The 23,759-nt window shown below is 44.5% G+C and overlaps 1 protein-coding gene across 1 annotated transcript in view; it reads right to left on the bottom strand.

Moving 5' to 3' along the window:
• Positions 1 to 23,071, bottom strand: part of LOC137521617 (sulfotransferase 2B1-like) — a 56,955-nt gene extending 33,884 nt beyond the window's left edge. Inside the window, exon 1 of the mRNA XM_068241097.1 lies at positions 22,987 to 23,071. The gene's annotated coding sequence lies outside the window, so the exon portion shown is untranslated. The remainder of the gene's footprint in view (positions 1 to 22,986) is intronic.
• Between the last annotated feature and the right edge of the window lie 688 nt (positions 23,072 to 23,759).

Raw genomic sequence — 23,759 nt, 5'->3', positions numbered from 1 at the left:
TCTACATCATTTTATGTTTACTCCGGCCCACCAGCGGTCTGAAGTATGTTGACCCGGCCCTCAACCCAAAACGTTTGGTGACCCCTGGTCTAGAGGGTAAGACAGATACCTACTACACACTAGGTCCTGGGTTCAAATCCCAGCTATGGTATATAAGCATGCTTTTCAAAAAGTACAAATCCTTAATCATGCTACTTTTTCTATCGAATTGATCATAATGGAAGTATGGTTTATGCTACCGCCAGCTTTAGCATGTAGTGTGGGTCATGGTCTAGAGGGTAAGACAGATACCTACTACACACTAGGTCCTGGGTTCAAATCCCAGCTATGGTATATAAGCATGCTTTTCAAAAAGTACAAATCCTTAATCATGCTACTTTTTCTATCGAATTGATCATAATGGAAGTATGGTTTATGCTACCGCCAGCTTTAGCATGTAGTGTGGGTCATGGTCTAGAGGGTAAGACAGATACCTACTACACACTAGGTCCTGGGTTCAAATCCCAGCTATGGTATATAAGCATGCTTTTCAAAAAGTACAAATCCTTAATCATGCTACTTTTTCTATCGAATTGATCATAATGGAAGTATGGTTTATGCTACCGCCAGCTTTAGCATGTAGTGTGGGTCATGGTCTAGAGGGTAAGACAGATACCTACTACACACTAGGTTCTGGGTTCAAATCCCAGCTATGGTATATAAGCATGCTTTTCAAAAAGTACAAATCCTTAATCATGCTACTTTTTCTATCGAATTGATCATAATGGAAGTATGGTTTATGCTACCGCCAGCTTTAGCATGTAGTGTGGGTCATGGTCTAGAGGGTAAGACAGATACCTACTACACACTAGGTCCTGGGTGCAAATCCCAGCTATGGTATATAAGCATGCTTTTCAAAAAGTACAAATCCTTAATCATGCTACTTTTTCTATCGAATTGATCATAATGGAAGTATGGTTTATGCTACCGCCAGCTTTAGCATGTAGTGTGGGTCATGGTCTAGAGGGTAAGACAGATACCTACTACACACTAGGTTCTGGGTTCAAATCCCAGCTATGGTATATAAGCATGCTTTTCAAAAAGTACAAATCCTTAATCATGCTACTTTTTCTATCGAATTGATCATAATGGAAGTATGGTTTATGCTACCGCCAGCTTTAGCACGTAGTGTGGGTCATGGTCTAGAGGGTAAGACAGATACCTACTACACACTAGGTCCTGGGTTCAAATCCCAGCTATGGTATATAAGCATGCTTTTCAAAAAGTACAAATCCTTAATCATGCTACTTTTTCTATCGAATTGATCATAATGGAAGTATGGTTTATGCTACCGCCAGCTTTAGCATGTAGTGTGGGTCATGGTCTAGAGGGTAAGACAGATACCTACTACACACTAGGTTCTGGGTTCAAATCCCAGCTATGGTATATAAGCATGCTTTTCAAAAAGTACAAATCCTTAATCATGCTAATTTTTCTATCGAATTGATCATAATGGAAGTATGGTTTATGCTACCGCCAGCTTTAGCATGTAGTGTGGGTCATGGTCTAGAGGGTAAGACAGATACCTACTACACACTAGGTCCTGGGTTCAAATCCCAGCTATGGTATATAAGCTGTTTTGAAAATCTACAATTCCCTACTGCATGAGAGATTGAGAGAGAGATTTTTTGTGTTATTCCGGAAAATTCTGTTGGAATTATAAAATTTCCGCGGAATTCCGTTTGAGAGGTATAGGAATTCCGATTTGACTACCGGAATCGGAATTAACCTAATTCCGGCCAGAATCACGGAATTCATAATTCCGCGGAATTTTCCGAGCATCCCTATTTATTAGGTACATCTTGCTGCTAGTACTGAGTATGACCTTTTTTGCCATCAGAACTGCCTTAATTCTTCATGGCATTCCTCAGAGATGTTTGGTTTATATTGACATGATAGCATCATGCAGTTGGCTCCGCCCACATCATGTCATGGACAAGCTTATTTTTTGGCCCAGCGCACCTCATGCGCCACTTACTTCAGGGAGTGCCACTGCCTGGAGTGCTATTGGTCCTGGGGGGCGCCATGCCCCTGATTAAGCTCCGCCTCTGAATTAAGCTCACCGCCAAACTAAGCCATGCCTCTAAACAAAGCCATGCCCTCATGGGTGTTTTTGCCTTCTTCTGTCCCCCTTTGTGCTTTCTGCTGTCCCCTTGTGCCTCCTTCTGTCCCCAGCGCCACCTCTGTCCCCTGTGTGTCCTTCTGTCTCCTTGTGCCTCTTGTCTCCCTTTGTGCCTCCTTCTGTCTCCTTGTGCCACCTTGACTCCCCCTGTGCATTTAGAGATGGATTAAGGTGAAATGGTGCCTTAGGCAAGCAACGAATTTGGGCCCACCCTTGATGGCTACCTAGCTTTTTTGGCAATATTTGTTGGGGATAGCATAAACTAGGCTCCTAGTCTCTCTCCAGGCAATAGGCTCCTTCCTAAGTTGCCTTGTGGATGATCCAGCTCAGTGTGCGTCCCTCTGTGTCTCCCTCTGTCATCCTTCTGTCCCCTTTTGTGCCTCTCTCTGTCACCTTGTCCCACTATCTTTTCCCGTCCCCCTCCTGTGCTCCCCAGACCAGTGTGTAAAGGTAGAGTATAGTGCAACAGAAGCTGTGCTCTAACCTCCCCTCTGGAGTCCAATGTTTATGCGACCATTCTGTCCCTCTAGAGCTGGCACCTCACTTTCCTAGGTGTAGCGTGTAATCACGCTGCATGCAGTAGGAGATGCTGGGCACTAGGGCAAGTGGTGAGCAGACAGGCGGGATCACAGCACTGGACTCCATTGGAGAGGTGAGAGCACAGCTTCTGATGTTCTAAACTCTGCCTTTACACACTAAGCTGGGGTAGTACAGGAAGGGGGTGTGCAACCGAATGCAACAGGATCTGCTGGTTGTTTGTATCGCAGGGACTCCCTGTATTTTGCATCAACCCTATATGGCACATGGTGTATATTCTCTAGTGTGTGGATGTGTTTTTTTTTGGGGGGGGGAGGGGGGGTGACAGGACTTCTTGGCTGGAGTGACAAAAAGGTTAGAAACTCTGATCGTTATCTCCATCTTTGCCGTTAAGGTCTGTATTAGATAACCCATTATTTCTGCCTAGAGCGGAGAGTCCTGTTGCCATTGGAGGAGAAGCCACAAATTAGAACAGTTAATATATTTAACTGGTGACTCGAGGGTTCTTTCCTGGGGGCACCTTGGTGAAAAACATCACAAACCAGTTAGCAAAAGGTTGCATTATCTACAGCTTATACATTGCATGTCTTTGTTTCTGCAACACCAGAGTTCCCGATAGAGCTAATGAGATTTGAGTAGATATGTTCAGAGAATCCATTTACCAAGGGCTTAATTTCTTAACTTTATTCATTATTGAATGAGCCCCTTCCTTCCTTTAGGCACAACTATGACCTTAATTGGGAATCAGACCTAAAAATAGACATGCCCTTGGAAGATTCAGAGGGTGCCTGGAAGGTTATCCTGAAATCATCCCTGAATTTAGCCATTGTTGAATGTGCTTATAAGGCATTACTACGTTGGTATTGGGCACCTGCTAGACTGAGACAAATATCTGGAGCCAAGTCTGGGCTATGTTTCAGAGGATGTGGGGTCAGAGAAGATATGTTGTACACATTCTGGTCCTGTACAATTCTGACGAGGTTTTGGCCTGAATCTTCAAACTGTTGCAATCAGGAAAGCAGTCCCACAAAACCCAGCAGCTATACTCTACATTTTCCGATAGATAATCTTAATAAACATTAGAGAATGCTAGCGAATTTTGAATTTATGGCAGCTAAGCAGACTATTGCCAGGGCATGGAAGTCCCAATTCATCTTTTTGACAGGGTCAAAGACAAAAACAAAAACTTATATAGCGCTTTTCTCCTGGCAGACTCAAAGCGCCAGAGCTGCAGCCACTAGGATGCGCTCTATAGGCAGTAGCAGTGTTAGGGAGACTTGCCTAAGGTCTCCTCAGGGCCGGTCCGCCCATGAGGCGGGGTGAAACTTTTGCCTCAGGCGGCACTTCTGGGGGGGGGGGGGCGACACCCGCCCGTCCATGTGTGTGGGGGGCCGCCCGAGCTAGAGGGGATAACGGGCAGGAAGGGGGTATTGGGCCTAGCGGCGGGGAGGGGGGTCGGACCCCCCCTCCCTCGCCTGGGTCCCCCGTCCTCCGCTCCCCTCCAGCTTTAAAAAGGTCCGTGCTGTGGCTGCAGCTATTCGTAAGAGGCAACGGGCGGGGATTACTCACCTCTTCCTCGTTCCAGGCCAGCGTGCGCTCCACTGAAGTCACTTCCTGCTACGCCGCAGGAAGTGACGTCAGTGGAGCGCACGCTGGCCTGGAACGAGGAAGAGGTGAGTAATCCCCGCCCGTTGCCTCTTATGAATAGCTGCAGCCACAGCACGGACCTTTTTAAAGCTGGAGGGGAGCGGAGGACGGGGGACCCAGGCGAGGGAGGGGGGGTCCGACCCCCCTACCCGCCACTGGGCCCAATACCCCCTTCCTGCCCGCTATCCCCTCCAGCTCAGGCCGCCCCCCACAACAACGGCTTGGGGGGGGGGGGGGCGGCGGCGATTTCTTCGAAAAATGCCTCAGGCGGCAAAAAGTCTAGGGCCGGGCCTGGGTCTCCTGCTGAATAGGTGCTGGCTTACTGAACAGGCAGAGCCAAGATTCGAACCCTGGTCTCCCATGTCAGAGGCAGAGCCCTTAACCATTGCACTATCCTGCCACTTCAGGAGCAGGTGTCCACGAACACCGTTCCGTTAAGGTGGACAAGATGTGGGATCCATGGCGCAGGATGGTGGCAACTAGGTTGGGTGGAGGGTGGGTCTATCCCGGGGGTTTTAGCTGACTTCTTGATCTTCTGAACTTTTTGCACCTTCTCTTCCATTCTTTGTTCTTTCCCTGATTTATTTGACAGCCAATCCTAGAGGTTGTCATAAGACCGCCTTATGCACAGAGAAAATAACCATGACATTTGATCATTAAATCAGTGGTATTATTATTTCTGTGTGTTTGGGACACTGATGTAGTAGGTTGTGTCCTTAAAGGGACTCCAAACAGTGCAGAAACTATGGAAAGATGCATATCATTTTAAAGCTCTCTCAGCTTTAGCAGAATGGAGCTGCTGACTTTAGGAAAAAGTCGCCCTGTGTAATACAATATAACTATGGAAACATGGATATCATTTTAAAGCTCTACTTCTCCTCTTTCTGACGACACCTAAATCGTCGCCCTACGCCTTTTAGTTTTCTCTATTTTCGTGATCGAAATCGTGGCCACGGCAATTTCGATCGCGAAAATAGCGAAAACTAAAAGGCGCAGGGCGGCGGTTTATGTATCATTGGAAAGAGGAGAATGAGAGCTTTAAAATGATATGCATCTTTCCATAGTTTCTGCACTGCTCGGAGTCCCTTTAACACACTGCTGTGATATTACGCTGCGCCAGCAACAAAGTTGTAAACGTCTTTCTTATCTGTTAAAACCAATAAAATCCTTGAATTCGAAAGGACAGATGTATTTGGTTCCCTGCTTCTCTGAAAACGGGACATTTGGGAGCTATGTGGGAGCATGTTAATTACGTGTCTCTTCTGGATACATCCATAGTACGTCAGTATGCGCAGCCTCTTATTAAGCTATAGTGTGGGCTGAAACAACAGAACTGAAATATAATAAGCTTCCATTCGGACAAGCAGACAACTGTGCACTCAAGTGACTTTCACATGGAAAATCCTGCTTTCCGTTGTCAATATTTGTTCCAGATTGTGCAACTCACTGGTTTATAGAGTTTTCAGATTTCATCAATAACAAATTGTGAAAGAAATGTTTTCATTCAATGATTTAAACCCTACTGCAGTGGCTAACGTGAGTTTTGAACTGTACTGAAATTCTAGTGAGATAACAGGTTTATTTGATGAAGGAAATATACTGTATGTGTGCATAATATATAGTATATCAGCATAGTTTAGAATTCAGAGGAAGCTATATTGAGTAACCACATAACAAATAGCAACACAGAAGTTTCAGAAAACAATTTCTGCATATTTTAAACGTGACATTTTACGATAATATACTTTTCCTCTCGTGGAGTCCTCTTAAAGGAGAAGTCCTTGAGAATTGGACTCAGCATACAAAAGGAGTGATATAAATAACCTATACCCTTTAAAAAATGTTGACCTTCATTAGTTATTAGTTCTACAAGTTGTAAACACTCTCGTAGCTAATTGACTGTTTAACCTACTAACAGGGATCAGTAAATAAGCAGAGACGTAGATTATGTTGTAATGTAGCTTTACTTTTAGATATAATACAATGGGGCTGATGCAATTCACATGTACAAGCTATTTATCACCTGGACATTGCACAAGGATTACAGACAAATCCTATTGCCGGTTGCACTTATGTGATTGGCCGATTGTTAGGGAGCTTTATGCAATATCTTGGGCAATGGGGAGTAAGGTTTTGTGCTGTGGTGCTGACTGTCCTTCAGAACCACAGCACTGCTTCCTCTCTCCTCCAGGAGATGTGCACACATGCATTGTTAGAGCCTGCACTTACCGCGGAACATCTGCCACCCCCCAACAGAAGCCCCGGGGGTAGCTTCAGATATGCTTTGCGCTTCCATCCCTGGGACCTTTATGCACCTATGCAATACGCTCCCAGCCGCAGAAACAAGACTGAGGAGCACGCCTGGCGGGGGCCGCACATACACGAAAAAGCACAACTCAGCCAGGCGTTTGGGCTTAATTGCCAGGGACTGGAGCCACCTATAGAATCAATTGATCGATGGCTGAAATCGACCGGTGTATGGGCCCCGCTATTCAGTCAGAGCTCAGTCACACATCTGACCTGCACGCTTTTTCAAGGTCTATGGGTAAAGGGGCCCATACACTGGTTGACTTCAGCCATCGATCAATTGATCGATTATATGGAATTGATCGATCAGAAATCGATTCTATCAAATCTATCGATTCATTTGCAGCCGATTTCGATCAATTTGGATCAATTTGATCTATCTGACAGTATGGAAAATCTAGATCGATCTGCTTCTGGCAGCTGATTGATGGCCCATAGAGTTGCATTGGATCTAATGGCCCAATAATGCATTTAGATCGATTTCCAATAGATTTTTTTCTGAAATCTATTGGAAATCTGTTCCTAGTGTGTGGCACACATGAAATAGATTCCTATCAGATTCGACTTGACAGGCATCTGACAGAAATCTATCTGATGGTTGAATCTGCTGAAAATCTATAAGTGTATTGCCACCTTAAGGGTATTAGAGGCAGAGGCTCAGCAAGACAGCCAGGCATGGGAATTATCTCAATCCATTTAAACTCACTCCATGCCACACAGTGATCAGTGGCAGAAGTACAATTGAAGGTAAAGGGAGCCATATCGACTTGTTCATTTGGCACTTTTATTGGCCTGATAAAGCGGGCTTGGACCCGCGAAATGCGTTGCCTGTGCTAAATAAAAATCTTTTGTCATATACAAGGATTTCGTTATTGAGGTAAGCCACCTCATATTATTTCCTCGATTTTAAGCTGTTTTTAGATGCTTTTATTTCAACCAGGGCGCCTCTTTACCTTCAATTGTGCATAGCTATACCCCCAAACAATCTGTGTTTGAGGGGTGGTGACAGACCACCTGTGGGTGCCCCACAGTGGACACCTGTCCCTACTTTTTCAAGGAGAGCGACCACATCCAGGTCCCGGCTGGGACTACCCCGAGTGGAGTCGGGTTTATGGTCTCCACCTGCTTCCTACGGTTGGTTGCCCTTGCAACCTCCTTTTGTGAGTAGTAATTTATTGAAATTCCTTTTTTCAATTGCATACTAATATACTACACTATTGGGCTCCCGTATTTGTCTCCTATATTTTTTTTTTCCTGCAAGGTGCTGAGACACCCCCACTACACTACAGTGGCAGAAGTGTTGTTTTCATAAATAGATAAAAATGCGTGATAAGCAAAATAAAAGCACTGTTCAAAGATGACTGACATCACTAAGGGATTAGGCCCGGTCTACACTGCACAGATGAACAACTGATGCATGGAAAAAGTAACCCATGTAACGGATCACTAATGGAGGAGGGTGAATGGACCCTATTAATTCACATAGGATCTGTTGACATCCGTTAGGATCCAGTCCGCTTAGTTCTGCTAAACGGACTGTCTTTAATGCCAATGTGAACCGGGCCTTATCTGAAGATTTCCTGGAGTTTGCTTGTAAGATTTTTTGCTAGTTCCTAGCAGGGGTGTAACAATAGACCCTGCAAGGGATGCAGCCGCTGGGGGGTCCAGAAGCTTCAGGGGGCCCCATGGGGGGGAAGAAGTTCTGTTTCCCTGTCCTGAGAGACTGACAACTAAGGGCACAGAGAAAAAAAACTGCATCTGCTCAGCCACTGAGCCATATAAAGTTTTGCAGACAAAGATTTGTAGACAGTCTCTATTCAGTGTGTGCAGCAGGGTCTTGTGTACAGCAATACTCTACCCCCAGCCTTTCTACCCCTCCCCAAGTGCTGTGTACTGTAGTGGTGCCGGAGGAGTGTGCAGAGCCATTTCTGCTCCATCAGAGGACAGAGTGAGTGTAATAAGAAGCTGGGACTGGGAGCACACTTGTCGATCAGTTTTCTATGTGCGGTTTCCTGTATGCGGTTTCTGCACACCGTGTGCGTCTGTATGTGAGAAAACATGCATGTTTTATCACAGAAGCAAATGTGTGCAGTGCTTCACTGCTGTCTGTTTTATCTGCATGGGGAAAACACATTCAAGCGTGCAATAGCAAGTTGAATAACATTTGTTCTCAGTTTACCTGTGCAGAAAGGAAGGACCCCAACCAAAGTTTTGCAGGGGGCCCAGTGATTTCTAGCTACGCCCGTGGTTCCTAGAATGCTTTCTTCATGCTGAACCCTGGACTCTGATAAATTCCCTTTGTAGGTAGACTTTGGATCTTATGTCTTTGTACACATATCACATAAGATAAGCATTACTAAATTATTCATTTTTTCCCCTTCAAAAGTATTTAACTGCAAATGTGTTTATTATAAGCGGCCAGGCCAGATTTATTATTTTGCTTTCCCTGGGCCAACGTATAATTACTGCCTATGTCTCCATTGTAGAGATTTACCATAATTCCTGTCCTCGGTCAACCTGTCTGTACAACAAGAAGTACCTGAACACTTATCAAGTGGGCCACAGACAGCAATAAACAGAAAGTCACAGATGTTCAAACATTCTTCACTCCACTGAAATAGTATAGTATTATTGTTTTCGGCGTCTCTTTGAAAATATTCCACTTTATTTCCTGTTCTTTGGAGTGCTGTTTTGGCACAGAGGCAACTAGGGGTGTGGTCTTGTGGGCAGTTCCATGAAGGATTGTGGGAGTGGCCAGTGCAGAGGATGTGGCTGTGGGGCAATATCCAAATAGCCATACACTTGGAGGAAAATGAATGTGGTTCACATTAAGGTGTTGACCTCCTTAGGTGAGCTTTAAAGGGGGTGTATAGGGTGCTGGATGCAGAGATGGATTAAGATGTAATGGGGCCCTATGATAGATAATTTACCGATTTTTTCATACAATCTTACCATTTCTATGTATTATAAGGGAACTGCCTAAATTATCCTTTCAGTATATTCACTTAATTTACCCTTAGGCTACTTTCACACCAAGACGTTGCGCTTTAGGGGACGTTAAGGTCGCATAACGTGCCCCTAACGCAACACGTGGTGGTGTTGAAGTTGGACGTGAAATTGAGCCACGTTATGCGGCTCTGAAAGCAGCCCCTGCAGGATAGTGATGGGAAGTCCGGATCTTTTTAAGGATTCGGATCATTCATAGTTACATAGTTATTTTGGTTGAAAAAAGACATACGTCCATCGAGTTCAACCAGTACAAAGTACAACACCAGCCTGCTCCCTCACATACCCCTGTTGATCCAGAGGAAGGCGAAAAAACCCTTACAAGGCATGGTCCAATTAGCCCCAAAAGGGAAAAATTCCTTCCCGACTCCAGATGGCAATCAGATAAAATCCCTGGACTAACATCATTAGGCATTACCTAGTAATTGTAGCCATGGATGTCTTTCAATGCAAGGAAAGCATCTAAGCCCCCTTTAAATGCAGGTATAGAGTTTGCCATAACGACTTCCTGTGGCAATGCATTCCACATCTTAAAGGGACTCCGAGCTCACCCAAAAAAAGAAAGTTGTACTCACCAGGGGCTTTCTCCAGCCCAGTGCTGGTCGGGAGGTCCCACGCCGGCGTCCTGGCTCCTCTCCTTCTCCCCGCGGCTGACGTCACACGCAGGCCGCCTCGCGTCATCACGGCGGCCGGCGTGAAAGTACTGCGCATGCGCGATTAAAGCGCGCATGCGCAGTACTTTCACGCCGGCCGCTGTGATGACGCGAGGCGGCCGGCGTGTGACGTCAGCCGTGTCATACGCGGAAGGAGCAGCCCGACACTCTACCGAGTGTCGCCCGGGCTGCGGCCTGTCAGCCATTCCAGAGCGGGGAGAAGGAGAGGAGCCAGGACGCCGGCGTGGGACCTCCCGACCAGCACTGGGCTGGAGAAAGCCCCTGGTGAGTACAACTTTCTTTTTTTGGGTGAGCTCGGAGTCCCTTTAATCACTCTTACTGTAAAGAACCCTTTCCTAAATAAATGGCTAAAACCTTTTTCCTTCATGCGCAGATCATGTCCTCTAGTCCTTTGAGAAAGCCTAGGGACAAAAAGCTCATGCCGTCTTGTCACTAGCTCCCACACGCTCCACCTTCTCCTTGTTGCCTGGCCCACCCCTTTCCCTACCAGCAGTTGTTGACTGTGTGCGTGTGGTGCCGCCTCTAACTCTGCCCCCCCCCCCACGTTTGGAGGCAGACTCTCCTGGCCGGCACCGGATGCCTGGGAGGAGACTGACTGTGCCCCCTTGCTGAGCAGAGCCCCCCCTTGGCCGTGTGTGTGCATTCCCCTCCCTCAAAACAAGTGGTTACAGCCGGCATACTGTCATAGCGCAGGCAGCCTAAGGTAAACCCGCTGCATCCTAGGCTAAAAATAAATGTTTTCAAAGAAATGGACCTGAACTCTTGTACAGGACAGAAGGAAAACAGAGATTTTCTGATGAAATATTGTTGCATTACTATTATTTTCTGGTGAAAGATTGCCGCATCACAAATATTTTATGGTGAAACATTGCTGACTGTACTGCTCGGCAAGCACACAATTCAGCCTTCCATTTGAAAGAGGCCCAAGTGGTTCCTTGCTGTGTATATATGTACAGTATTTGTTTTGTTGTATTGAACGCTTTTACTACTGCTCAGTGGTGCAGTCTAATTACCCTTTTCCCCATGGAGTTATCCCTTCTCATATCTCCCAACTGTGCCTCTTTTGGAGGGATAGTACCTTTTTGGCAACTCAATCCCCCTATCCCTCTTTCTTTTTCATTTATTCCCTCTTTCAGGACTGATGTACAAATCTGTGTGAATATATGGATTTTTCTACAGAGAAATTTTGTTTAACTGACTTTAAACTTTATTCCCATCAATTAAATGTATATATTTCTTATTTTTAAATGTTAAAATGAAGAAAAACTAATGATGATAGAAAGGACCAGTGTGGTTTGAATAATAAAACTACATATTTTGGTTCTGAATTCTTTGTGAATGATATGCATGGTGAGGGGTGTGGTTAGAGGTGTGGCATGGGTGTGTCTTGAAGTGTCCCTCTTTCTTATCTCAAAAGTTGGGAGGCATGCTTTTTTGATATTGTAATGATTTGTTCACATGGGCGCACTGATCTTTCCACATAACGTGAGTGTTAAAAGCAATGAAGCATAACTTCTATGTACAGTATGCATTGCACCACATGCGTAATGTGCGCTGTGACTCTTACCCCTCCATTGTATTGCATTCCTGTTTTTTACAGGGTACGCTATGAATGCAGCCTCACTGTCACTACTGTGTCTTAAGATAGAGTGGCCATATTTTTTTGGGTTCAACCTGGGACTGGGACGGGGGCGGCCGAAAAATGGTGGGGCGCGCCGCGCTAAAAAAATGGGTGTGGCCACGACATTGTATGGGCGGAGCTAACATAATGATGTAACAGCGAGGCATGAGAAAGCAGTGTTTACGCCATGATGTGGTCAGACGAGGTTTCGCATCATGGGTGTGCAGAAACTGTTTGATGCTATTTAATAGTATACCGTAACCACAAAGCAGCAAACATAGCCATCTATGACCATTAAATAATAAATGCAGTAACAGTTACCCCGGACACCAGAAAATAAAAGCAAAGTGGGCAACATGTCAGTATAAAATAAAACGCAATGTGGGCAACATGTCAGTATAAAATAAAACGCAATGCGGGCAACATGTCAGTACAAAATAAACGCAATGCGGGCAAACATGTCAGTACAAAGTAAACGCAATGCGGGCAACATGTCAGTACAAAATAAACGCAACGTGGGCAACATGTCAGTATAAAATAAACGCAATGCGGGCAAACATGTCAGTACAAAATAAACGCAATGCGGGCAAACATGTCAGTACAAAATAAACGCAATGCGAGCAACATGTCAGTACAAAATAAACGCAATGCGGGCAAACATGTGGGTATAAAATAAATGCAATGCGGGCAAACATGTCAGTACAAAATAAACGCAATGCGGGCAAACATGTCAGTACAAAATAAATGCAATTAGCATCACACAGTTTCTGCACACCCATGATGCAAAGTCTCGTTTGACCACATCATGGCGTAAACACTGCTTTCTTATGCCTCGCTGTTACATCATTACGTTAGCTCCGCCCATACAATATCATGGCCACGCCCATTTTTCACCGCGGCTTTTCGCCCCCCCACACACAATGAGGCCTTAATCATTACCTGATGCCTACACACAATTAGTAATTTCCTTTCCAAATCTGATCAGCCCTTTGGAAATTTCTGATTTGGTTTCCAGTGAATCTGTTTATTAGTGCTAGGATTTTTGATGGTTACTCATAACCTCCAACTATCTGTAAGATGCGAGAAACCAGGAGCCCAATGATGTGGTATCATTGGGTGGGCTGGTATATGAGTTAATTGTATGTGTATATACTCACAAAGGTGGGTTGCAGAACCTGCAACCACTATCAGAGCTTGCGGGAAATTAAACCGTCCCCACTCGGTATCCCAGGTCTCTTGCCGCAGACTCTGGTTGATTGCTCTCCTTGAATAGTTTAGAGGCTTAAAAGATCCTTGTGACTATTTGAACCTTGAAGGTTATAATCGATGCTAAAAAAATCACACTGGTTGGGGCACCCTTAATGCATAATAATAACAACTATTTACTGAAGTATGAGGCAAGGGGGAGAACTAGGCAGAAACGCTAGCTAGTTTTTGCCGCTAATGTAGTCTATGGGCTGCAGGAAAAAATGCATATAAAAACGCATATGTGTTTTCTATGCGTGCATTTTAAAAAACCCTGGTTTTGTTGCATAATATGCAAAAATGCATCTAAAGGCTGCTTTCACAGTGGGACGTTACAGGCGCACGTTAGAGCAGCCTGTAACGCAGCTCAACTCACAGTAATGAAAAATCAATGGGCTGTTCACAGTGCTCACGTTGCGTTACAGTGTAACGCTGGACGTTCAAAGAAAGTGCAGCATGCTGTGCGTTATAGGTGGTTTTACCTGCGTTAGACTGTTTGCACATGCTCAGTAAGGGGAGAGTATTGTTCCTAGCCACATTGCTAATTAATATTCACTGCACTGTAGTGTTGTCCAGATCATGAATAATTCGGATCTTTGATACGGATCTTTTTTGTGAGTCGAATCATTCGGGTCACCACAATGAAGGATTCGGTTCACAGTGGATGTCTGGAAAAAACAGGAACTGCAGCTTCTGTGCACAAGCACAATCTTCCTGCTGCATCTCTCCTTTCCCCATTAGCACCCTCAATGTGCCCTCATTCTCCTGCATCTCTCACTCTGCTGCACCCCTGCTTCCTGCTTCCCTAATAAAATGATTCAAACATTCGGTTCAAAGATCCGGATCTTTTCAATGATGCGATTCGAATCATCCGAATCATTGAAAAGATCCGGACTTCCAAGGATAGCACCAAGAGCCTCATAACGCCGCTCAATCTGACGTCCAACTTCAACACCACCATGCGTTGCTTTAGGGGCACATTATGCAACCTTAACGTCCCCTAAAACGCAACGTCTTGGTGTGAAAGAGGCCAAAATGCACATAATGAAAGTCAATGGAAATGCAATGGTATGCGTTTTTCATGCATTTTCCATGCGTTTTTCTATGTGTTCTTGGAAAAAAATGTTTTGTGATGTATTTCCACTTCCTGTTGTCTTCCTATTAATTTGCATAAAACACAGTTGTAAAACGCATGAAAAAAGCATACAAAATGCATATCCGTTTTGTATATGCGAACTGCAAACTCATTAAAACGCATGCAAAATGGTTGAAAAACACATCTGCGATAAAAAAAACGCTAACCCAAATGCACCAAAAACGCTATAAAAACACTGCAAAAAGGCACAAAAAACGCACACAAACAAATATGCACATGACATAAACCACAGCCTTTCATGTTATGTTATGTGTGCATCTACCCTAAGGGCCCGTTTCCACAATCGCGGAAACGGCCGCGAATCCGCAGAGTTTCCCCGCAGGCAAATCGCGCGGGGAAACTCTGCCATAGGGGATAACGGCGCCGCCGGCCGAATCGCTTGCAGTAGCGATTCGGCCGGAAACCCCCACAGAATTCGCGGCGGAGGCTGCGATTCCCATAGCCGTGCATGGCACGGCTGATGGGAATCGCCTGCGATCCCGCCCACCCGCTCAGTGCCGGCGTGCGTCTACGAGACGCACGCCGCACTAGTGGAAACGAGCCCTAAGTGAGAAGTGTATGTCTTACCTTCTCAGAAGAACAAACCAAGTATAATGGAAAAAATATTAATCATGCATGTTAAGACAACATGTTTCATGGGTCTTAGTCCGCTTCCTCAGTTCAATACAAGTGCCTAAGATGTAATGATTTTGAGCACTCGGTACTGGCTCTTGATAGGCAGTGAAATGCCTCTGATGCCCCATTCACACCTCAAAGCGCAACACCGGCGATTTTTGCCAGCGTTTTGCAGGAGTGATTGTGCCGCAATTTCACGCGGAAAAATCACTGGACAGTGCAGCAATTTCTCTGCGATCGCGTTTAGTGCTTCTATAGCACTGAAACACGATCGCTGAGAAATCGCCTAAAAATGGTGCAGGCTAAGCATTTGCGTTTCACGCTTTTGGGCGATTTGTGGCGATTAGCACAAATCTCCCAAGTAAGAACGAGTCCATAGGGTCTTATTACACTAGCGCTTTCAAAAGCGCTGGCGTTTGAGCATTTTGCCGAAATTGCCGACAAAACGCTCGAGTGTGAATGGGGCCTCAAACTCTCACAACTGCTTGCTGCTGCCTGGTAACTGCTCACCGCTGCCTGGCAACTGTTTGCTGAGCATATAGTTCAACTGCCCGTGGAAAAGGCCTGTAATGAGCAGAAATTGCATCGTAATACGCAATTACGCATTGTAATCGTAATGCAAAATTACAGGGGAATAGCATAGTTAATTTCGTAGATATTTGTTACCATTAGTAACTACGCATGAATTTTCGCGTAATTTATGCGTAATTTCATGCCGACTTCAGCAGTGAATAGCAAAGCCGCCATACATGCTATTGACACCAAAATTACTACAGGTATATAGTGTTTTTTCTAACATTGCATCATTCTATAATATGTGCAGATTACACAACACTCAGCATTCAAAATGAGTCTTTCAGAGCAGTCTGTGAAGTAATGACATCTCCTCTGGCAGAGGAAAAGTAAACAGTTCAATTACAGTTGAGATAATAAAAGTCAGATAACAGCCCTCTCCACGACTAACTTAGTCGGAGAGCTTAATAGCTTTTTTGCATAGAGATAACAACTGGAGTTTCTCAACTCTTCCTGTACTGGAAACAATTAGACTGATGTATCTGATCTTAATGTTTTATTTCTTAGCTGTACTACACATACAAATCATAATATCATAATTTTTTTTTCGCTTCAGTGTCTCTTTAAAAAGAATAGTGGGTACAAGTTACAAAAAGAATTGTTCAAAAAGACCTTGTAGTTTTTGAGAAAATCAAAAACAATTTAAAAAAATGGTTTTTAAACTCATTTTTCTGGGTTTAGAAAACATTTTTCTTTGTATTTTTAAAATCGATTTTCTCAAAAACTACAAGGTCTTTTTGAAAAGTTATTTTTTTAACTTGTTCCCACTACTCTCCTTAACATATGTAGCAATTGTGTAAGCAATAGCATGTAGGGGGGCTTTGCAATTCGGCACGAAATTACATGTAATTACGAATGATTAGACAGAGTCAATTGAATTAAGAATTTGTAATTACGTATAGGTGTAATTGCGAAAAATTATGCGTAATTTGACGTAATCATAATTAGCAGATTACGATCATTACTAGAAAAGACATCTAAAACTGCGCCAATCGAATCCCAAAAAAGTGGAATATGATTGGTTAATTTTTAAGCTACATATATTTGCATTCAAAATTTGCATAATCCAGCATCAACGGTAACCATCCCTATGACTGAGCAGCTTTTATTATCAGGTTTCTCTACTCTGTCTCACGGTGTACTGTTACCTGGTACAGTACTGGTACAGTACACCATGAGACCTGTTACTGCTGGCAGTGATCCTGAATCTCAAGTGCAAATAAAAGCTATAGAAAACTATCCATATAAAGGAAAGTAAGTACAATAAGACTTAGCAAAGGATTAGGATATTTACCGTATTTAAGATATCCCATACTACAGGTCAAATAATGGCGGAATTAAGAAGAAATATAAAAGCTCATGTTAATGAAAATAAAAATAGAGAGAAAAATAAATCTCGGTTAAACAAACTCCCTGCTGTAACTCCAGAGCATATAGTATACGAGGCAGCTGAAATCTAAAGGGCCACTATCACAAATATGTTTTAGGCTAGTTACACACCAGGACATTGCGTTTAGGGGACGTTATAGGGCACATAACATGCCCCTAACGCAACGCCTGGTGCTCTCTGGTGTGGACGTCGGAGTGAGCCGCGTTGTGCAGCTCACTCTGGCGTCCGTGATGCCGTGATGCGTACATCACGTGATGCGGCATCACGTGGTCCTGCCCGGCCAATCGCCGCACAGAGCGGCCGCTCCAGGAAGTAAACACTGCACGTCACTGAGTGCAGTGAATATTAATTAGCCATGTGCCCGGCCGCTCTCCCCTCCTCCCCAACATGACTGAGCATGTGCCAGTGGCAGCGCCAGGGGGGTGCTTGGGGGTGCTCGAGTACCCCCTAGAATTGTCCAAGCACCCCCAAAGCACCCCCTGGCGTGAACTGACTTCAGGCGTCTAAAAGACGCCGAGTCAGTTCACAGCGGCAGCCCGGAGCAGCAGGCAGGGCTACGGTAAGATGGCCGCCCGAAGCCTTGCTCTGCAGACTTGGAGTCTGCAGTGCATGGCTTCGGGCGGCCATTTTCCCGTAGCCCTGCTCGCCGGGTGCTGCAGGCAGGAAGTCACGTGGAGGAAGAGGATCGTGGGAGCTGCGCGCCACAATGAGGTCGGGAGAGGAGGAGGTCGGAACAGGAGGTCTTCTGACTAGGTGAGTAAATGGGTTTTTCTTTTCTTTTTCAGGTGGTGCTGCTGATTGTGGTCAGATCTGCTGTGCATTGTGCATATTGGGGTCAGATCTGCTGAGGATTGTACATATTGGGGTCATATCTGATAAGGATTGTGCATATTGGGGTCAGATCTGCTGTGCATTGTTCATATTGGGGTCATATCTGATAACGATTGTGCATATTGGGGTCATATCTGATAACGATTGTGCATATTGGGGTCATATCTGATAACGATTGTGCATATTGGGGTCATATCTGATAACGATTGTGCATATTGGGGTCATATTTGATAACGATTGTGCATATTGGGGTCATATCTGATAAGGATTGTGCATATTGGGGTCATATCTAATAACGATTGTGCATATTGGGGTCATATCTGATAACGATTGTGCATATTGGGGTCATATCTGATAACGATTGTGCATATTGGGGTTATTGAACGTCTTTTTTGTTCAAATCTGCTCACAATATGTGTATTTTCTTGAGAAAACCTGCACAATTATGTGAATTTTCTGGGGAAAGGGTCACCAAAACTTGGGCCCTCTGTCTTTGCGGTGCACTTTTAAAGGGAACCCGAGGTGAGAATAATATTGAGGCTGCCATATTTATCTCCTTTTAAGCAATACCAGCTGCCTGCCTGCCGTGTTAGTCCTCTGCCTCTAATTCTTTCAACCATAGACCCTGAACAAGCATGCAGCAGGTCAGGGGTTTCTGACAATATTGTCAGAACTGACAAGATTAGCTGCATGCTCGTTTCTGGTGTAATTCAGTTCACTACTGCAGCCAAATAGATCAGCAGTTGCCAGGCAACTAGAATTGTTTAAAAGGAAATAAATATGGCAGCCACCATATCACTCTCACCCTGGGTTCACTTTAAATTAAAGTTAGCCCCGCCCTCATCTGGTCATGACCACGCCCACTTAGCGCGCCACAGGTTTTGACCACGCCCATTTCAGGTCGTCAGCTCCCCCGGAAATTTGTCCAGCACCTGCTTAGCACCCCCTAAAAAAAAATTCCTGGAGCCGCCACTGGCATGTGCAAACAGTCTAACGTAGAACACACAGCATGCAGCACTTTGCTGCGTTACAATGTAACGCAACGTGGGCAGTGTGAACAGCCCACTTGTGTTACATTGCAGTGCGTTGGGGGAGCGTTACAGGCTGCACTAACGTGCGCCTGTAAAGTCCCTGTGTGCAAGAAGCCTCAAGGTACAGGTACAGAAGGCATTGTTAGGGCCCTTTTACACTAGAGGCTTGATTCACTAAACCGTGATAACTCATATCATGGCCGTTTTCGCGTGCATTTTTGCGTTTGCACGCAATCACGAATTTTCACGCGCAATGAGGAATTTTCACGTGGAAATTCGTGATTGCGTGTGAAAATTCACGCAAAAATGCCCGTGATATGAGTTATCACGGTTTAGTGAATCAAGCCCTATGTACAACAACAACAAAACATTTGTAAAGCACTTTTCTCCTTTTGACCTTGATTCATTAAACTGCGCTGCTAAAGCAACCGGAATTGAGCAGCCCGAGTAAAAATGCTGGTGCGTGCAGTAGTGCTGCGTAGCGTGCGCTTCTAAATTATGCGTTCCCTTTAGGTCTCTTTCACGCCAAGACGTTGCGTTTTAGGGGACGTTAAGGTCGCATAATGTACCCCTAACGCAACGCCTGGTGGTGTTGGAGGTGGACGAATGGACGCCAGAGTGAGCCGCGTTGTGCGGCTGTTGGTGCGCCTTTTTTGTCTGATACTCTGCGGGGACCACGTAATCGGAACACTCCGCATCACGTGGTCCCACCAGCCAATCAGCGGCCGCTCCAGGAAGTAAACACTGCAGTAGTGATGGGAAGTCCGGCTCTTTTCAATGAATCAATTCATTGAAAAGAGCCGGACTTCCTATCTCTACTGTTCAGAATCGAGTCAGAGGCAGAGCAGCAGGACTGAACCTAGTAATGGGAAGTCCGGCTCTTTTCAATGAATCGATTCTGAACAGTAGCGATAGGAAGTCCGTCTCTTTTCAATGAATTGATTCAATGAATCTAGCCGAACTTCCCATCACTACACTGCAGTGCAGTGAATATTAATTAGCCATGTGGCTAACAATAGGGGCTCTCCCCTCCTCCTCTCCTGCTCAAAATAAAAAAAAAAACACACAATACTGAGCATGTGCAGTCTAACGAACGCACAGCATGCTGCACTGTTAAATAACGTCCAGCGTTACACTGTAACGCAACGTGGGCACTGTGAACAGCCCATTGATTTTTCATTACTGTGAGTTGGGCTGCATTACAGCCTGCTCTAACATGCGCCTGTAATGTCCCAATGTGAAAGCAGCCTTAAAGTACCGGCCGCTCCTAATGTGAGATGTGAGATTGCTCTTGAATGGGCAAAAATGCAGCCTGTGACGCAGCACCAGAGCTATGTGATTTTTTTTTTTTTTGCAAACGCAGGTCCTGCAGCATTTTTGAGGTGATTATGCCTCGATGTAAAGTGTAAGTAAACTGTAAAATCACTTGAACCACTTCAGGACCGGAGGTTTATACCCCCCTGGTGACCAGGCCATTTTTTTTACAATTCGGCACTTCAAAACTTTAACAATTTATTTTTCTTCTCACAACTCAATCTTTCTTTTGCTATTTTATTGCTGCTGCTAGTTTTATTTTTTATTATTTTAACGGTTAAAATAAGGCTTTTTAAAGAGCAGTTAATAGGTGGGGAAAAGCAGGGACAGATCTGGGGGGGGGGGGGGGGGGGAGCAAGCGGGTCTCTTGCCCCAGGCGCAGTTTGTTGAATTCTTAAAAAGGCAGCAAAATGTGAATGGGGAATGGCAGTTTAGGCGCCAAAACCTGACCTTTAGGCGCAACTTGGTCTAGATCCTTCCCTGGGGAAAAGCCTCTCAAACTGTTACAACTGCTTGCTGCTGCCTGGCAACTGCTGCCTGGTAACTGCTTGCTGAGCACACAGTTCAAATGCCCGTGGAAATGAGCCTTAAAGGCTCATAGACACATCACACCATAGTCTTTTGAAAATGAAAGATCACAGACAGGGGCATAACTAGGCCCCACCGGGCCCTTCTGCAGAATCGCCCCCCCCCCCCCCCCCCCCAGTCCCCATAATCATAATGCTGCAATGTTTCACCATAAAATAATCGTAATGCGGCAATGTTTCTCCATAAAATAATCATAGTGCGGCAATCTTACACTAGAAAATAATTGTAACGCAGCGAGGTTTCACCATTGTGGTGTGGCAATGTTTCACCATAAAATAATCGTAATACAGCAATGTATCACCAGAAAATAATCGTAAAGCAGCAATGTTTCACCATAAAATAATTGTGATGTGGCAATGTTTCACCAGAAAATAATCGTGATGCGGCAATGTATCACCAGAAAATAATCGTAAAGCAGCAATGTTTTACCATAAAATAATCGTGATACGGCAATGTATCACCAGAAAATAATCGTAAAGCACGAATGTTTCACTATAAAATAATAGTGATGCGGCAGTCTTTCAACAGAAAATAATCGTAAACGCAGCAATATTTCACCTTAAAATAATTATAATGCGTCAATCTTTCACCATAAAATAATTGTATTGAAACAATCTTTCACCATAAATGTTTCACCAGAAAATAATCTTAATGTGGGAAGCATTTCACCAGAAAATAATGGGCACCTGTAAAAAAAAAAAAGCATTTACTCACCTTAAGAAGACTCCTCTCCCGGTGTGTAGCTTCAAGATCACAGCGGCTACGAAACTCCCGCCGCGCTGACAGGCAGAGAGCAGGGCTACGGGAAGATGGCGCCCGAAGCCCTATACTGGAGACACAAATAGTCTTCAATGCAGGGTTTCGGATGCCATCTGCCCGTAGCCCTGCTCTGCCTGCCGGAAGACTCAGAGGTGAGCTGCAGGGAGTGAACTGGCGCGGCGTCTATTAGACGATGCAAGCCAGTTCACCATGGGGGTCTCACAATCTGGGGAACTCTCACAACTGCTCACTGCTGCCTGCTAACTGCTTGCTGAGTGCACAGTTCAACTGCCCATGGAAAAGAGGCCTTACTAATAGCTAATGTGCAAAGCATATTAACATTATCATTAAACCATTTGATTCATTTATGAAAAATTTTTCCAAAGTTATTAGGTGTTTTGTTAATATGTAGCTTAGCTTTTAGCATTGTTAAAGTCTGTTGTCAGGTTTTGCACTGGATTCTTTCCAGGTGCATCTCTTGATTGTTCAAGCATACAACCAGGGGCGTAACTAGAGGGGAGCAGTCCCTGCGATTGCAGGGGGCCCAGACCTGTGGGGGGACCCAACTACTAACCTTTCCTTCCTCCGATACAGAGGACAATACTGCAGATCAGGTGCTTTTGTGCCTAACCTTGTTATGGGTGTGAAGATCATGATGGCCACACTTGTTTTATGACCCTTGTGAGATGGGCCCCAAGTAGGGGCGTAACTACAGGGGTGCAGCCATTACGACTACAGGGGGGCCAGAGGTGTAAGGGGGCCCAAACTACTAACCTTTTCTACCTCCAGTACTCCAGAACAGGTGTTTTTGCAGCTACCCATGCTAAGGGGAGGGTTGTGAATTTTTAGGGGACCTCGTCAAAGTTTTCCTGGGGGGGCCTTAGGGGGCCCCCCGATTTGTAGTTATGCCACTGAACAGCACCATAGGCCATATGCAATTCACTTTTTCTTTTAAGTTTTCTCCTAGGAAATCATGTTTTGTCTTCTGTTCAAGGCCTCTTTCACAGTGCAACATTAAAGTCGCTTGTTAGAAAAATGTTTCAACGCAGACTAACGCACAACAATACTAAGTCTGTGCGACATTCACAGTGCACACGTTGCGTTTGTGTGTAGCGTTATTATAAAGTGCTGCATGCTGTGCGTTATACACGTTATTAGCTGCGTCTAACTGTTTGCACATGCTCAGTAATGACTTGGAAGCATACTTTTCATTGCCGGTATGCTCTACAGTATGCGACGATAACGGGGCATTTAGTTGCGTTGCGACTTTTTTGGGGTGTTGCGTTGTAATTTGCGTTGCAACCTTAACGTCGCATCAAAACGCAACTCTCCACCGTGAAATAGGCTTAAATAACTTTTCAGCACTCTGCAATTGAAAAAGTACTTAGAAGTAGACCAAAAAGCACTATCAAAAGTATTTTCTTGCTTGCTGGTGGCTTAAAAGGCATTTTATTGCTAGGGTGTGAAATATCCTCTAGGAGAAAAAGTGAATTGCATATGGCCCCATGAGAGGAAACTGGAAAAGACTTACCCGTAGCAGCTCCAGGAAAACCCTCTTCACCAAATATGTGTACCCTTGCTGTACCTTTTCACTAGTGGCTTATGCAGAATCCCAACAGTGCTGCTACTACTTTCCTCTGTTAATTATATATCAGTTATTATGAAATGAGTAATACGGTACCTCCCTCCAGCTATCCACCCAGAGCTGACAACAAAGAGAAATGTGTTCTGTTTATTTGAATTCTAACATGTTCTACTTACACCAGATACACCAGATACACCAGATAAGGGGAAAAGAAATGCAAAATCTAAATACAATCACACAGTGTATTTCATACCTACCGTAATTCATATAATTAACACAGAAGTATGGTCAGTTTAGACACATTACAAATAAGCTGTACAATTCATCCTTTAACAGATGGATTTCCATTGGTCTGTTAAGGGATAATTCATGTGCACATGCAGGACAAGATGCTTAGGACATTCCTGACTTGATATCCTTACAGAACATACACAATATAGTCTTATGACTTACGATAATAAAGGTAAATCTCAGATTAAATAATTTTGAGACATTTCTTGTCTTGCTGTTGTGGCCGAGAAGTGTAGAATTATGGGATCTGCTGTGTTCATTTTAAGAAACTGATCCACAAACCATTATACTGAAACTTTGGCAAATTGTGTTTTCTTAAAGAGGTACTGTTAACAAGGATTGAACTTCATCTAAATCAGTAGCTGATATTCCTTTTCCCATGAGAAATCTTTACCTTTTCTCAAGTAGATCATCAGGGGGCTTTGTAT

Source organism: Hyperolius riggenbachi, chromosome 6 (assembly GCF_040937935.1).
Source record: "Hyperolius riggenbachi isolate aHypRig1 chromosome 6, aHypRig1.pri, whole genome shotgun sequence".
NCBI classification, from domain to species: Eukaryota; Metazoa; Chordata; class Amphibia; order Anura; family Hyperoliidae; genus Hyperolius; species Hyperolius riggenbachi.
This window is presented reverse-complemented; position numbering and strand designations above follow the sequence as displayed.